Source organism: Labrus mixtus, chromosome 19, assembly GCF_963584025.1.
Source record: "Labrus mixtus chromosome 19, fLabMix1.1, whole genome shotgun sequence".
NCBI lineage: Eukaryota > Metazoa > Chordata > Actinopteri > Labriformes > Labridae > Labrus > Labrus mixtus.
In genome coordinates, this window is record NC_083630.1 from 127,501 (window position 1) to 142,500 (window position 15,000).

At 41.3% G+C, this 15,000-nt stretch overlaps 9 non-coding genes and 5 pseudogenes across 9 annotated transcripts; all 14 read left to right on the forward strand.

The window, feature by feature from the left end:
* Positions 1-5,023: 5,023 nt before the first annotated feature.
* On the forward strand, positions 5,024-5,142 carry LOC132994867 (5S ribosomal RNA). Its single transcript, XR_009676882.1, has one exon. It is a non-coding gene; the product is annotated as a 5S ribosomal RNA (ribosomal RNA).
* Positions 5,143-5,496: 354 nt separating this feature from the next.
* Positions 5,497-5,615, forward strand: LOC132994829 (5S ribosomal RNA). The gene has a single exon (XR_009676845.1). It is a non-coding gene; the product is annotated as a 5S ribosomal RNA (ribosomal RNA).
* A 123-nt stretch (positions 5,616-5,738) lies between these two features.
* Positions 5,739-5,857, forward strand: LOC132994917 (5S ribosomal RNA). Its single transcript, XR_009676929.1, has one exon. It is a non-coding gene; the product is annotated as a 5S ribosomal RNA (ribosomal RNA).
* Positions 5,858-5,979: 122 nt separating this feature from the next.
* On the forward strand, positions 5,980-6,098 carry LOC132994982 (5S ribosomal RNA; annotated as a pseudogene).
* A 123-nt stretch (positions 6,099-6,221) lies between these two features.
* Positions 6,222-6,340, forward strand: LOC132994844 (5S ribosomal RNA). Its single transcript, XR_009676860.1, has one exon. It is a non-coding gene; the product is annotated as a 5S ribosomal RNA (ribosomal RNA).
* A 122-nt stretch (positions 6,341-6,462) lies between these two features.
* Positions 6,463-6,581, forward strand: LOC132994722 (5S ribosomal RNA). Its single transcript, XR_009676743.1, has one exon. It is a non-coding gene; the product is annotated as a 5S ribosomal RNA (ribosomal RNA).
* Positions 6,582-6,934: 353 nt separating this feature from the next.
* Positions 6,935-7,054, forward strand: LOC132995128 (5S ribosomal RNA; annotated as a pseudogene).
* Positions 7,055-7,176: 122 nt separating this feature from the next.
* Positions 7,177-7,297, forward strand: LOC132995049 (5S ribosomal RNA; annotated as a pseudogene).
* A 118-nt stretch (positions 7,298-7,415) lies between these two features.
* LOC132994823 (5S ribosomal RNA) lies at positions 7,416-7,534 on the forward strand. Its single transcript, XR_009676839.1, has one exon. It is a non-coding gene; the product is annotated as a 5S ribosomal RNA (ribosomal RNA).
* Positions 7,535-7,655: 121 nt separating this feature from the next.
* Positions 7,656-7,764, forward strand: LOC132994686 (5S ribosomal RNA; annotated as a pseudogene).
* A 6,279-nt stretch (positions 7,765-14,043) lies between these two features.
* On the forward strand, positions 14,044-14,162 carry LOC132994782 (5S ribosomal RNA). Its single transcript, XR_009676800.1, has one exon. It is a non-coding gene; the product is annotated as a 5S ribosomal RNA (ribosomal RNA).
* Positions 14,163-14,284: 122 nt separating this feature from the next.
* LOC132995153 (5S ribosomal RNA) lies at positions 14,285-14,403 on the forward strand (annotated as a pseudogene).
* Positions 14,404-14,524: 121 nt separating this feature from the next.
* On the forward strand, positions 14,525-14,643 carry LOC132994752 (5S ribosomal RNA). The gene has a single exon (XR_009676772.1). It is a non-coding gene; the product is annotated as a 5S ribosomal RNA (ribosomal RNA).
* Positions 14,644-14,764: 121 nt separating this feature from the next.
* Positions 14,765-14,883, forward strand: LOC132994739 (5S ribosomal RNA). Its single transcript, XR_009676760.1, has one exon. It is a non-coding gene; the product is annotated as a 5S ribosomal RNA (ribosomal RNA).
* Positions 14,884-15,000: the final 117 nt, after the last annotated feature.

Consider the following 15,000-nt stretch of genomic DNA (forward strand, 5'->3'; position numbering starts at 1 on the left):
GCAGGGACACTTTGCGCGAGAGTGCAGCGCGAACAGCACAAAATGCACAAACTGTAAAAAAAGAGAAAATGAATGTGAGTGTGAGAACGGAGAGGAAAGCAAGAACGAGGTGGAGGAGGTGTACGAGGATGAAGACGAGGCGGAGGAGGTGTACGAGGAGGAGGCGGAGGAGAAGGAGGTGATCGGAGCAAGCAGGAAGGAGATCAGAGAAGACGAGAACAGTGACGGAGAAATGGAGCAGAGCGGAGAGAGCGGAGGAGAACGGGCGTCAGAGTGCGAGCTGGAGACGCCGGAGCTGGCTGGAGAGGGAGGACAGCAGAAGCAGCGAAAAACGAGCGAGAGAGGGAAAAAAGGAGACGGAAGGGACGTGGCAGAAGACCCGGGGGTAAGCATGAGCACAGAGGGGAGGGAGATGCCTGAGAGTGGTGTTGGACAGGCGGGAGGGAGAAAAATCACGCTAAATAATACGGGTAAAAGCACCAGTCCCAATGAAACGGACAGCGAAATGGATGTGAGTGAACTGGCGAGTGCGCAAAAAAGACTAAGTCTTGGACAACGAAAAAAGTTGGTGAAAAAATTGAAATGTAAGGACAAATAATGACTGACAATAACCCCTGTAAATCCGTTTTTTTTGTTTTTATTTTTATGATAATGGCCTTTAATTTATTTTCGATAAACGTGAATGGACTAAGGAACAAAGAAAAAAGACATGCGATTCTTTCCTTGCAGAATGACGTTTTGTGCCTGCAGGAGACCAGGTGGGATGATTCCCTGGTGGAAGACATAAAAAAAGACTTTGTGGGCCATATTTTCTGCTCCAATGGCACGTCGAGGGCGAGAGGAGTGGCGGTTTTAGTCAAAACGGGTCGGGTAACAGGGGTAAATTTGGTTTATGGAGACAAAGAAGGAAGAATAATAGTAATAGACTGTGTGTATGAAACGAAAAATATAAGAATCATAAATATATATGCACCGAATGGAGAAAAAGAAAGGAAAACATTCTTCATTGCAATAAGCAAATGGTGGGAAAGGAATTGTATAATAATCGGTGACTTTAATGTGGCGATGACACCCACCGATGTGTCAAAAAATAATGTGTTTAAGGGGGATGTGAGCAGGGGGACACTTAAAGATATAATGATAACGAAACAATGCATTGATATTTGGAGATTGCTACATCCATGGGAGAGGGTGTTCTCCAGGAGACAAATTGTACTGAATAGATTAAAACAATCTAGAATAGATTATGCTTTGGTGACATGCGAGGTAGTGAGGTGGATTAAAGAAGTTGAATATAAAACTAATATGTGGAGCGATCACGCTGGAATAGAAATCACGTTTAGAAAAGAAACGAATGTACGTAAAGGAGGGATATGGTGCTTTAATGCAAGCTTGCTGGATGATGGAATGTTTGTGAAAAGTATGGAAAGATTGTTGAATGATGTGGGATATGAGTGGAATGAGAGTGAAGATATGAATGTGTGGTGGGATAGTGTAAAAGTCAGAATTAAAAAAAAGTGTATCAATTATAGTAAAGAGAAAAAGTGGAGAGAAAATAGAAAGGAAGAGAATTTGAGAAAACAACTAAGTGAGGAAATAGCATCGCTTGACAGTGTAGATAATGTAAATGTCGAAAAATACATACATTTAAAAGAACAGTTGGGAGTGATTGAACTTAAAAAGAGTAGGGGTGCAGCCATTAGGAGTAAAATACAATATATGTATGAGGGGGAGAGGAGTACAGCCTTTTTTTTAGGTCTGGAAAAACAAAAACAAAAAAGAACAGAAATAAACGAATTATTAAATGAAGCAGGTAAAAGTGTGACAGATAAAAAGGGAATTTTAGAAATAGTAAAGGGCTATTATGAAAGCCTGTTTTCGAGACAGGAGTGTGATAGCGTGAGTGTGAACAGAGCTTTGGGTGCCTTAAAGAAAAAACTAAGCGAGGACGATAAAATGTGGTGTGATTGTGAGTTTACAGAGGGAGAAATCAGAAGTGCTTTAGAGGGGTTAAACAAAAACAAAAGTCCTGGGAGCGATGGCCTAACTGCGGAATTCTACCAAGCTTTCAAAGAGCAGCTGGTGCCCTTGGTGAACAAATTGAGTAAATATATGGAAAAAGTGAAACATATACCAAAAAGTTTAGGGGAAGGGGTGGTTACTATTTTTTACAAAAACAAGGGGGACAATAAAAATCTGGACAACTACAGACCAATCAGCCTACTCAACACAGACTACAAAATCATAGCGAAAACAATAGCCAATAGAATCAGGGAGGTAATAGGAACAATCATAGAACAAACACAATCATACAGTATACCAAACAGAGACATAGCAGACTCAATCATTTCAATAAAACAGACGGTCAGGGATATGGAAGGGGAGGGGGGAATATGGCTAGGGATTGATTTAAATAAAGCTTTTGACAGAGTAGATCACGGGTTCATGGGGAAGGTGTTAGAGAAGTTTGGATTCGGGGAGAGAATGAGAGAATGGATAAATATGTTGTATACAGGAGCGGAAAGCAAGATAAAATGTAACGGGGAACTAACTGATTCTTTTAAAATATCAAGGTCAGTGAGACAAGGATGTCCGATGTCAGCGCTGTTGTACAGCTTGGTAGCAGAGCCGCTGGCAGCACTGATATCGGAAGACGTAAACATAAAAGGTATAGGTAAGGAAAACGTAAAAATAATACAGTATGCAGATGACGTGAATATAATGGTAAAAGGAGAGGAGGATATAGAATTGATATTAAAACATGTACAAACTTATGAAAGAGCATCTGGGGCAAAAGTAAATGAAAATAAGTCAGAAATGATGTTACTAGGTAAGGAATCCAATCTAGTTAATAAGTGGGGATTTAAAACGGTGTGTGAGAGAAGAAAAGTGTTGGGAGTGAATATGGGGAAAAATGAGAATGAATGTGATGATGTAACATGGAAAGAGGTGGTGGGTAAAATTAAAAAAACATTGAATTTGTGGAAAGCGAGGGGTCTATTGTTGAGAGGAAGGGTAGCCGTAACAAATGCTCTCGTGTTGTCCAAAGTGAATCATGCGCTGAGTACTTGTACGCTTCCGGACTGGGCCTTTAAGGAGATTTCAAAGACCATTAGGGACTTTATTTGGAAAAACAAAGCAGCGAGTATAGCTCACAAAACAATAATAGGGGCTAAAGATCAGGGGGGGCTAGCTTTGATTGATTTACTTACAAAAAAAGTAGCACTAAGAGTCAAATTGATAGGCAAATTTATGGACCAGAACCGGAACGTAGTTTGGAAAAACCACTTCAAACAATATCTGTGCAGTTTTGGACTCTACAACGAGGACAACCTGTACCAGATCAATAACCCGGATTCATTTAAACACTTGCCACGGTTTTTCCAGGAAGTACTCAGTGCGTGGTATCAGGTTTCATCCTGGACTGTACCAGAGTGCGGAACGAGAGGGTCAGTGCTACGACTGCCCTTCCTCTCGAGCCCGTATTTTAAAAATGGGGAGAGGGTAATTAAGTGTGAAGCTATGTCGAAAGCGGGATATATTAGAATAAGGGATTTACTGAACTGTGGGGGGGATTTTGATTTACAAATGGTGGTGAGGGGTTTAAAAAATAAAGGGTGTGTGTGCAGAAAGGATGTGATTGAGAGAGTGTTTGCAAATGTAAAATTGTCTTTGTCGAGCGAATGGGAAAAATTAATCAAAGAGAAGGAGGGAGTGATGCAGGACGATGTGGGGGGGATCTCCCTGTGCCTAGGGGAGAAGAAACACAACATTACAGATGTCACTACAAAAATTTGGTATAGGTGCGCAATCACACATAGAATACAGAAACCCACATCCGAAGTAAAATGGACAGACACATACCCGGACATAACAAGCAACATGATATGGAAGAACATTAACATTCCGCATACACCACATGCAATATTTGACCTAGATTTCAAACTGAGGCACAGGAGGATCTTCACCTGCATCGTCCTGCATCAGATCCATAAGGAGAGGTATGAAAGAAAGTGTTGTGTATGTGAAAGTACGGATGAGGATTTAATACATTTGTTTGTTACGTGTGGGGAATTGGTTTATTTTTGGGGAAAAATAAGAGAAATGTTGGGGAAATGCAGTAAGAATGAGTGTTGGAATGAAAGGGGGTGGGAATTGTCGGTGTTGTTGGGGGTGGGAACAAAACAAAAAAATCACAATGTAATGAATATAATTTTGGCTTTTGCAAGAAAAGCGGTTTTTAACAGAAGGAATTATGCACTGTATGAAAGTAAGAAAATTAATGTGTGGAGAATGTTTGTGAATGAATGGAAAGCACATCTTAAATTGTTGTACATAGCGAATGAGAGTGAGTTTGTGAGAATGTTTGTGGAAGGTGCGAATGTGTGTAGAGTAAATGAGGAGGGAATTATGTGGGATGTCTAAATTATTTTGTTTTTGTTTTTTTGGTACGAGGGCTTCTTTTTTGGTCATGGGGAAAATGGGTGATTTGATTTGGTGGTTTTTTTTTCTCAGTGGTTTTTTGAGAATACTGTGGGGTTTTTGTATGTTTTTGTGGTTTGTTTTCAGAGGGGTGTTTGCTTTGGGGGAGGGACTCAGAAGAGTTGTCATGAGTTGGGGGTATCAGGGGTGGTTTGAGTTTTTTTTCTGATGCTATGTTTTTATTGTTTTTAGGGTGCCGTTTGCGTCAGAGGGGAGGTTTAATTTAGAGGGTGTATGTATTGTAATAGCATTTGTTGTAAATGATGTGAAAGAATTATAAATGTTTTTGTAATTTTGATAATAAAAAAAAAAAAAAAAAAAACACGCCCGATCTCGTCCGATCTCGGAAGCTATGCAGGGTCGGGCCTCATTAGTACTTGGATGGGAGACCGCCTGTGGAATACCAAATGCTGTAAGCTGTTTCATTTTTTTGATCATATGTTTTTTTTTTATCATATAGAGACATATTCACATGTCCAAAAATTCAGCCAGAATCAAGGGCATGACATCTTTAAAAGGCCCCTGTCTGCACACAATAATGGCTTATGGCCATACCACCCTGAACACGCTTGATCTCGTCCGATCTCGGAAGCTAAGCAGGGTAGGGCCTGTTTAGTACTTGGATGGGAGACCGCCTGGGAATACCAGGTGCTGTAAGTTTTTTCATTTTTTTGATCATATGTTTTTTTTTTATCATATAGAGACATATTCACATGTCCAAAAATTCAGCCAGAATCAAGGGCATGACATCTTTAAAAGGCCCCTTTCTGCACACAATAATGGCTTAAGGACATACCACCCTGAACTTTACCGATCTCGGAAGCTAAGCAGCGTCTGGCCTGGTTAGTACTTGGATGGGAGACCGCCTGGGAATACCAGGTGCTGTAAGCTTTTTCATTTTTTTTGATCATATGTTCTTTTTTTATCATATAGAGACATATTCACATGTCCAAAAATTCAGCCAGAATCAAGGGCATGAGATCTTTAAAAGGCCCCTGTCTGCACACAATAACAGCTTACGGCCATAACACCCTGAACACGCCTGATCTCGTCCGATCTCGGAAGCTAAGCAGGGTCGGGCCTGGTTAGTACTTGGATGGGAGACCGCCTGGGAATACCAGGTGCTGTAAGCTTTTTCATTTTTTTGATCATATGTTTTTTTTTTTATCATATAGAGACATATTCACATGTCCAAAAATTCAGCCAGAATCAAGGGCATAACATCTTTAAAAGGCCCCTGTCTGCACACAATAATGGTATACGGCCATACCACCCTTAACACGCCCGATCTCGTCCCATCTCGGAAGCTAAGCAGGGTCGGGCCTGGTTAGTACTTGGATGGGAGACCGCCTGGGAATACCAGGTGCTGTAAGCTTTTTCATTTTTTTGATCATATGTTTTTTTTTTATCTTATAGAGACATATTCACATGTCCAAAAATTCAGCCAGAATCAAGGGCTTGACATCTTTAAAAGGCCCCTTTCTGCACACAATAACGGCTTATGGCCATACCACCCTTAACACGCCCGATCTCGTCCGATCTCGGAAACTAAGTAGGGTCGTGCCTGGTTAGTACTTGGATGGGAGACCGCCTGGGAATACCAGACGCTGTAAGCTTTTTCATTTTTTTTGATCATATGTTTTTTTTTTATCATATAGAGACATATTCACATGTCCAAAAATTCAGCCAGAATCAAGGGCATGACATCTTTAAAAGGCCCCTTTCTGCATACAATAATGGCTTACGGCCATACCACCCTGAACACGCCTGATCTCGATCGATCTCGGAAGCTAAGCAGGGTAGGGCCTGGATAGTACTTGGATGGGAGACCGCCTGGGAATACCAGGTGCTGTAAGTTTTTTCATTTTTTTGATCATATGTTTTTTTTTTATCATATAGAGACGTATTCACATGTCCAAAAATTCAGCCAGAATCAAGGGCATGACATCTTTAAAAGGCCCCTTTCTGCATACAATAATGGCTTACGGCCATACCACCCTGAACACGCCCGATCTTGTCCGATCTCGGAAGCTAAGCAGGGTTGGGCCTGGTTAGTACTTGGATGGGAGACCGCCTGGGAATACCAGGTGCTGTAAGCTTTTTCATTTTTTTGATCATATGTTTTTTTTTATCATATAGAGACATATTCACATGTCCAAAAATTCAGCCAGAATCAAGGGCATGACATCTTTAAAAGGCCCCTTTCTGAATACAATAATGGCTTAAGGACATACCACCCTGAACTCGTCGGATCTCGGAAGCTAAGCAGGGTCGGGACTGGTTAGTACTTGGATGGGAGACTGCCTGGGAATACCAGGTGCTGTAAGCTTTTTAATTTTTTTTGATCATATGATTTTTTTTTATCATATAGAGACATATTCACATGTCCAAAAATTCAACCAGAATCAAGGGCATGACATCTTTAAAAGGCCCCTTTCTGCACACAATAATGGCTTACGGTCATACCACGCTGAACTCGTCCGATCTCGTCCGATCTCGGAAACTAAGCAGGGTCGTGCCTGGTTAGTACTTGGATGGGAGACCGCCTGTGGAATACCAGATGCTGTAAGCTGTTTAATTTTTTTGATCATGTGTTTTTTTTTTATCATAGAGAGACATATTCACATGTCCAAAAATTCAGCCAGAATCAAGGGCATGACATCTTTAAAAGGCCCCTTTCTGCACACAATAATGGCTTACAGCCATACCACCCTGAACACGCCCGATCTCGTCCGATCTCGGAAGCTATGCAGGGTCGGGCCTCGTTAGTACTTGGATGGGAGACCGCCTGTGGAATACGAAAATGCTGTAAGCTGTTTCATTTTTTTGATCATGTTTTTTTTATCATATAGAGACATATTCACATGTCCAAAAATTCAGCCAGAATCAAGGGCATGACATCTTTAAAAGGCCCCTGTCTGCACACAATAATGGCTTACGGCCATACCACCCTGAACACGCCTGATCTCGTCCGATCTCGGAAGCTAAGCAGGGTCGGGCCTGGTTAGTACTTGGATGGGAGACCGCCTGGGAATACCAGATGCTGTAAGCTTTTTCATTTTTTTGATCATATGTTTTTTTTTATCATATAGAGACATATTCACATGTCCAAAAATTCAGCCAGAATCAAGGGCATGATATCTTTAAAAGGCCCCTTTCTGCACACAATAATGCCTTACGTACATACCACCCTGAACACGCCCGATCTCAGAAGCAAAGCAGGGTCGGGCCTGGTTAATACTTGGATGGGAGACCGCCTAGGAATACCAGGTGCTGTAAGCTTTTTCATTTTTTTGATCATATGTTTTTTTTTATCATAGAGAGACATATTCACATGTCCAAAAATTCAGCCAGAATCAAGGGCATGACATCTTTAAAAGGCCCCTGTCTGCACACAATAATGGCTTACGGCCATACCACCCTGAACACGCCCCTTTTGCTGTCAGAGTTTGTGTGGTGCTGAAGGAGAGCTGACGTGTCAGTACTGAGCAGGACAGCTGGACTAATTTGTTTGTTTTTTGGATGCGCTTTGGATTTATTTAAATACCTCAGATTGTGAGTGAATGTCCCCCAGCAGTCACTGACTGTTAGGGGGATCGTTTTTCTTTTCACCTTTTTTTCCTGTTTTTTTTCCACAATTTTGTGAAGAATTTTTGTTTTTTGTGAATGTTTGCTCGTATGTCGCGAGCAAACTCACACGGACGGATCACAAAGATGACAGGACCACGGACTGGAGAGATGGAAAAAGGAAAAGAGAACGGACAACAACGTGAACAAACAAACATGGCACTGAAACAAAGGAATGGATTAAACGACAACGAGAAGAACGACGGACAAAAAGGACGGATGAAAACGGCAAATGAAACAGGGAACGGAATGGATGACGGAGAGAGAGGAAGAGAGAGGAGCGGCGGGCTGATTGCTCCGCATGCAGAGAATGGGAGAGGTGGCGAGAGAGCAGAAAAAGAGGAAGCAAAAGTGTCTTTTGAGAGAAAACTAACACTAAACATTGAAATGGTGGGAGACAAAGTTCCTCTAAATTACGTCATGAGCAACATAAAAATGATCTGTGGGGGCCTGCTGGCGTGCAGAACCCTGGGACCTGAAAAACTGGAGGTGACGGTGAGCAACATTAAAGGAAAGGAAAGGCTGCTGGATGGATTTAAGATCGGAGAGACCAGAGTCGTGGCGAGAGAACTAAATAATGATGAGCTGGTGGTGTCTTTTTTAAACCTGCCAGCGTATATCACAGATGAAGAAATAGTTTGGAAGCTGACGGGATGGGGAGTGAAACCGACATCACCAATAAAACGCAGAATGTGGCTGGGAACAATGATAGCTGACGGAACGAGGTTTGTCCGGGTCAGATTTAATGACCAGGTATAGTCACTCCCTTACACCACAAAGTTTAACACTGTGATGGGGAACGAATACTTTAGAGTAATACATGATAGACAACAAAAAGTGTGCTGGATGTGCATCCAGCCGGGACACATCCTGAGAGAGTGTCCAGAATTTATGTGCCACAACTGTGGGGTGCAGGGACACTTTGCGCGAGAGTGCAGCGCAAACAGCACAAAATGCACAAACTGTAAAAAAAGAGAAAATGAATGTGAGTGTGAGAACGGAGAGGAGAGCAAGAACGAGGTGGAGGAGGTGTACGAGGATGAAGACGAGGCGGAGGAGGTGTACGAGGAGGAGGCGGAGGAGAAGGAGGTGATCGGAGCAAGCAGGAAGGAGATCAGAGAAGACGAGAACAGTGACGGAGAAATGGAGCAGAGCGGAGAGAGCGGAGGAGAACGGGCGTCAGAGTGCGAGCTGGAGACGCCGGAGCTGGCTGGAGAGGGAGGACAGCAGAAGCAGCGAAAAACGAGCGAGAGAGGAAAAAAAGGAGACGGAAGGGACGTGGCAGAAGACCCGGGGGTAAGCATGAGCACAGAGGGGAGGGAGATGCCTGAGAGTGGTGTTGGACAGGCGGGAGGGAGAAAAATCACGCTAAATAATACGGGTAAAAGCACCAGTCCCAATGAAACGGACAGCGAAATGGATGTGGGTGAACTGGCGAGTGCGCAAAAAAGACTAAGTCTTGGACAACGAAAAAAGTTGGTGAAAAAATTGAAATGTAAGGACAAATAATGACTGACAATAACCCCTGTAAATCCGTTTTTTTTGTTTTTATTTTTATGATAATGGCCTTTAATTTATTTTCGATTAACGTGAATGGACTAAGGAACAAAGAAAAAAGACATTCGATTCTTTCCTTGCAGAATGACGTTTTGTGCCTGCAGGAGACCAGGTGGGATGATTCCCTGGTGGAAGACATAAAAAAAGACTTTGTGGGCCATATTTTCTGCTCCAATGGCACGTCGAGGGCGAGAGGAGTGGCGGTTTTAGTCAAAACGGGTCGGGTAACAGGGGTAAATTTGGTTTATGGAGACAAAGAAGGAAGAATAATAGTAATAGACTGTGTGTATGAAACGAATAATATAAGAATCATAAATATATATGCACCGAATGGAGAAAAAGAAAGGAAAACATTCTTCATTGCAATAAGCAAATGGTGGGAAAGGAATTGTATAATAATCGGTGACTTTAATGTGGCGATGACACCCACCGATGTGTCAAAAAATAATGTGTTTAAGGGGGATGTGAGCAGGGGGACACTTAAAGATATATTGATAACGAAATAATGCATTGATATTTGGAGATTGCTACATCCATGGGAGAGGGTGTTCTCCAGGAGACAAATTGTACTAAATAGATTAAAACAATCTAGAATAGATTATGCTTTGGTGACATGCGAGGTAGTGAGGTGGATTAAAGAAGTTGAATATAAAACTAATATGTGGAGCGATCACGCTGGAATAGAAATCACGTTTAGAAAAGAAACGAATGTACGTAAAGGAGGGATATGGTGCTTTAATGCAAGCTTGCTGGATGATGGAATGTTTGTGAAAAGTATGGAAAGATTGTTGAATGATGTGGGATATGAGTGGAATGAGAGTGAAGATATGAATGTGTGGTGGGATAGTGTAAAAGTCAGAATTAAAAAAAAGTATCAATTATACTAAAGAGAAAAAGTGGAGAGAAAATAGAAAGGAAGAGAATTTGAGAAAACAACTAAGTGAGGAAATAACATCGCTTGACAGTGTAGATAATGTAGGTGTCGAAAAATACATACATTTAAAAGAACAGTTGGGAGTGATTGAACTTAAAAAGAGTAGGGGTGCAGCCATTAGGAGTAAAATACAATATATGTATGAGGGGGAGAGGAGTACAGCCTTTTTTTTAGGTCTGGAAAAACAAAAACAAAAAAGAACAGAAATAAACGAATTATTAAATGAAGCAGGTAAAAGTGTGACAGATAAAAAGGGAATTTTAGAAATAGTAAAGGGCTATTATGAAAGCCTGTTTTCGAGACAGGAGTGTGATAGCGTGAGTGTGAACAGAGCTTTGGGTGCCTTAAAGAAAAAACTAAGCGAGGACGATAAAATGTGGTGTGATTGTGAGTTTACAGAGGGAGAAATCAGAAGTGCTTTAGAGGGGTTAAACAAAAACAAAAGTCCTGGGAGCGATGGCCTAACTGCGGAATTCTACCAAGCTTTCAAAGAGCAGCTGGTGCCCTTGGTGAACAAATTGAGTAAATATATGGAAAAAGTGAAACATATACCAAAAAGTTTAGGGGAAGGGGTGGTTACTATTTTTTACAAAAACAAGGGGGACAATAAAAATCTGGACAACTACAGACCAATCAGCCTACTCAACACAGACTACAAAATCATAGCGAAAACAATAGCCAATAGAATCAGGGAGGTAATAGGAACAATCATAGAACAAACACAATCATACAGTATACCAAACAGAGACATAGCAGACTCAATCATTTCAATAAAACAGACGGTCAGGGATATGGAAGGGGAGGGGGGAATATGGCTAGGGATTGATTTAAATAAAGCTTTTGACAGAGTAGATCACGGGTTCATGGGGAAGGTGTTAGAGAAGTTTGGATTCGGGGAGAGAATGAGAGAATGGATAAATATGTTGTATACAGGAGCGGAAAGCAAGATAAAATGTAACGGGGAACTAACTGATTCTTTTAAAATATCAAGGTCAGTGAGACAAGGATGTCCGATGTCAGCGCTGTTGTACAGCTTGGTAGCAGAGCCGCTGGCAGCACTGATATCGGAAGACGTAAACATAAAAGGTATAGGTAAGGAAAACGTAAAAATAATACAGTATGCAGATGACGTGAATATAATGGTAAAAGGAGAGGAGGATATAGAATTGATATTAAAACATGTACAAACTTATGAAAGAGCATCTGGGGCAAAAGTAAATGAAAATAAGTCAGAAATTATGTTACTAGGTAAGGAATCCAATCTAGTTAATAAGTGGGGATTTAAAACGGTGTGTGAGAGAAGAAAAGTGTTGGGAGTGAATATGGGGAAAAATGAGAATGAATGTGATGATGTAACATGGAAAGAGGTGGTGGGTAAAATTAAAAAAACATTGAATTTGTGGAAAGCGAGGGGTCTATTGTTGAGAGGAAGGGTAGCCGTAACAAATGCTCTCGTGTTGTCCAAAGTGAATCATGCGCTGAGTACTTGTACGCTTCCGGACTGGGCCTTTAAGGAGATTTCAAAGACCATTAGGGACTTTATTTGGAAAAACAAAGCAGCGAGTATAGCTCACAAAACAATAATAGGGGCTAAAGATCAGGGGGGGCTAGCTTTGATTGATTTACTTACAAAAAAAGTAGCACTAAGAGTCAAATTGATAGGCAAATTTATGGACCAGAACCGGAACGTAGTTTGGAAAAACCACTTCAAACAATATCTGTGCAGTTTTGGACTCTACAACGAGGACAACCTGTACCAGATCAATAACCCGGATTCATTTAAACACTTGCCACGGTTTTTCCAGGAAGTACTCAGTGCGTGGTATCAGGTTTCATCCTGGACTGTACCAGAGTGCGGAACGAGAGGGTCAGTGCTACGACTGCCCTTCCTCTCGAGCCCGTATTTTAAAAATGGGGAGAGGGTAATTAAGTGTGAAGCTATGTCGAAAGCGGGATATATTAGAATAAGGGATTTACTGAACTGTGGGGGGGATTTTGATTTACAAATGGTGGTGAGGGGTTTAAAAAATAAAGGGTGTGTGTGCAGAAAGGATGTGATTGAGAGAGTGTTTGCAAATGTAAAATTGTCTTTGTCGAGCGAATGGGAAAAATTAATCAAAGAAAAGGAGGGAGTGATGCAGGACGATGTGGGGGGGATCTCCCTGTGCCTAGGGGAGAAGAAACACAACATTACAGATGTCACTACAAAAATTTGGTATAGGTGCGCAATCACACATAGAATACAGAAACCCACATCCGAAGTAAAATGGACAGACACATACCCGGACATAACAAGCAACATGATATGGAAGAACATTAACATTCCGCATACACCACATGCAATATTTGACCTAGATTTCAAACTGAGGCACAGGAGGATCTTCACCTGCATCGTCCTGCATCAGATCCATAAGGAGAGGTATGAAAGAAAGTGTTGTGTATGTGAAAGTACGGATGAGGATTTAATACATTTGTTTGTTACATGTGGGGAATTGGTTTATTTTTGGGGAAAAATAAGAGAAATGTTGGGGAAATGCAGTAAGAATGAGTGTTGGAATGAAAGGGGGTGGGAATTGTCGGTGTTGTTGGGGGTGGGAACAAAACAAAAAAATCACAATGTAATGAATATAATTTTGGCTTTTACAAGAAAAGCGGTTTTTAACAGGAGGAAATATGCACTGTATGAAAGTAAGAAAATGAATGTGTGGAGAATGTTTGTGAATGAATGGAAAGCACATCTTAAATTGCTGTACATAGCGAATGAGAGTGAGTTTGTGAGAATGTTTGTGGAAGGTGCGAATGTGTGTAGAGTAAACGAGGAGGGAATTATGTGGGATGTCTAAATTATTTTGTTTTTGTTTTTTTTGGTACGAGGGCTTCTTTTTTGGTCATGGGGAAAATGGGTGATTTGATTTGGGTTTTTTTTTTTCTCAGTGGTTTTTTGAGAATACTGTGGGGTTTTTCTATGTTTTTGTGGTTTGTTTTCAGAGGGGTGTTTGCTTTGGGGGAGGGACTCAGAAGAGTTGTCATGAGTTGGGGGTATCAGGGGTGGTTTGAGTTTTTTTTCTGATGCTATGTTTTTATTGTTTTTAGGGTGCCGTTTGCGTCAGAGGGGAGGTTTAATTTAGAGGGTGTATGTATTGTAATAGCATTTGTTGTAAATGATGTGAAAGAATTATAAATGTTTTTGTAATTTTGATAATAAAAGATAAAAAAAAAAAAAAAACACGCCCGATCTCGTCCGATCTCGGAAGCTAAGCAGGGTCGGGCCTGGTTAGTACTTGGATGGGAGACCACCTGGGAATACCAGGTGCTGTAAGCGTTTTCATTTTTTTGATCATATGTTTTTTTTTATCATATAGAGACATATTCACATGTCCAAAAATTCAGCCAGAATCAAGGGCATGACATCTTTAAAAGGCCCCTGTCTGCACACAATAATGGCTTATGGCCATACCACCCTGAACACGCCTGATCTCGTCCGATCTCGGAAGCCAAGCAGGGTAGGGCCTGGTTAGTACTTGGATGGGAGACCGCCTGGGAATACCAGGTGCTGTAAGCTTTTTCATTTTTTTGATCATATGTTTTTTTTTTGTCATATAGAGACATATTCACATGTCCAAAAATTCAGCCAGAATCAAGGGCATGACATCTTTAAAAGGCCCCTTTCTGCACACAATAACAGCTTACGGCCATACCACACTTAACACGCTTGATCTCGTCCGATCTCGGAAACTAAGTAGGGTCTTGCCTGGTTAGTACTTGAATGGGAGACCGCCTGGGAATACCAGATGCTGTAAGCTTTTTTTATTTTTTTGATCATATGTTTTTTTTATCATAGAGAGACATATTCACATGTCCACAAATTCAGCCAGAATCAAGGGCATGACATCTTTAAAAGGCCCCTGTCTGCACACAATAATGGCTTACGGCCATACCACCCTGAACACGTCCGATCTCGTCCGATCTCGGAAGCTAAGCAGGGTCGGGCCTGGTTAGTACTTGGATGGGAGACCACCTGGGAATACCAGGTGCTGTAAGCGTTTTCATTTTTTTGATCATATGTTTTTTTTTATCATATAGAGACATATTCACATGTCCAAAAATTCAGCCAGAATCAAGGGCATGACATCTTTAAAAGGCCCCTGTCTGCACACAATAATGGCTTATGGCCATACCACCCTGAACACGCCTGATCTCGTCAGATCTCGGAAGCTAAGCAGGGTAGGGCCTGGTTAGTACTTGGATGGGAGACCGCCTGGGAATACCAGGTGCTGTAAGCTTTTTCATTTTTTTGATCATATGTTTTTTTTTTATCATATAGAGACATATTCACATGTCCAAAAATTTAGCCAGAATCAAGGGCATGACATCTTTAAAAGGCCCCTTTCTGCATACAA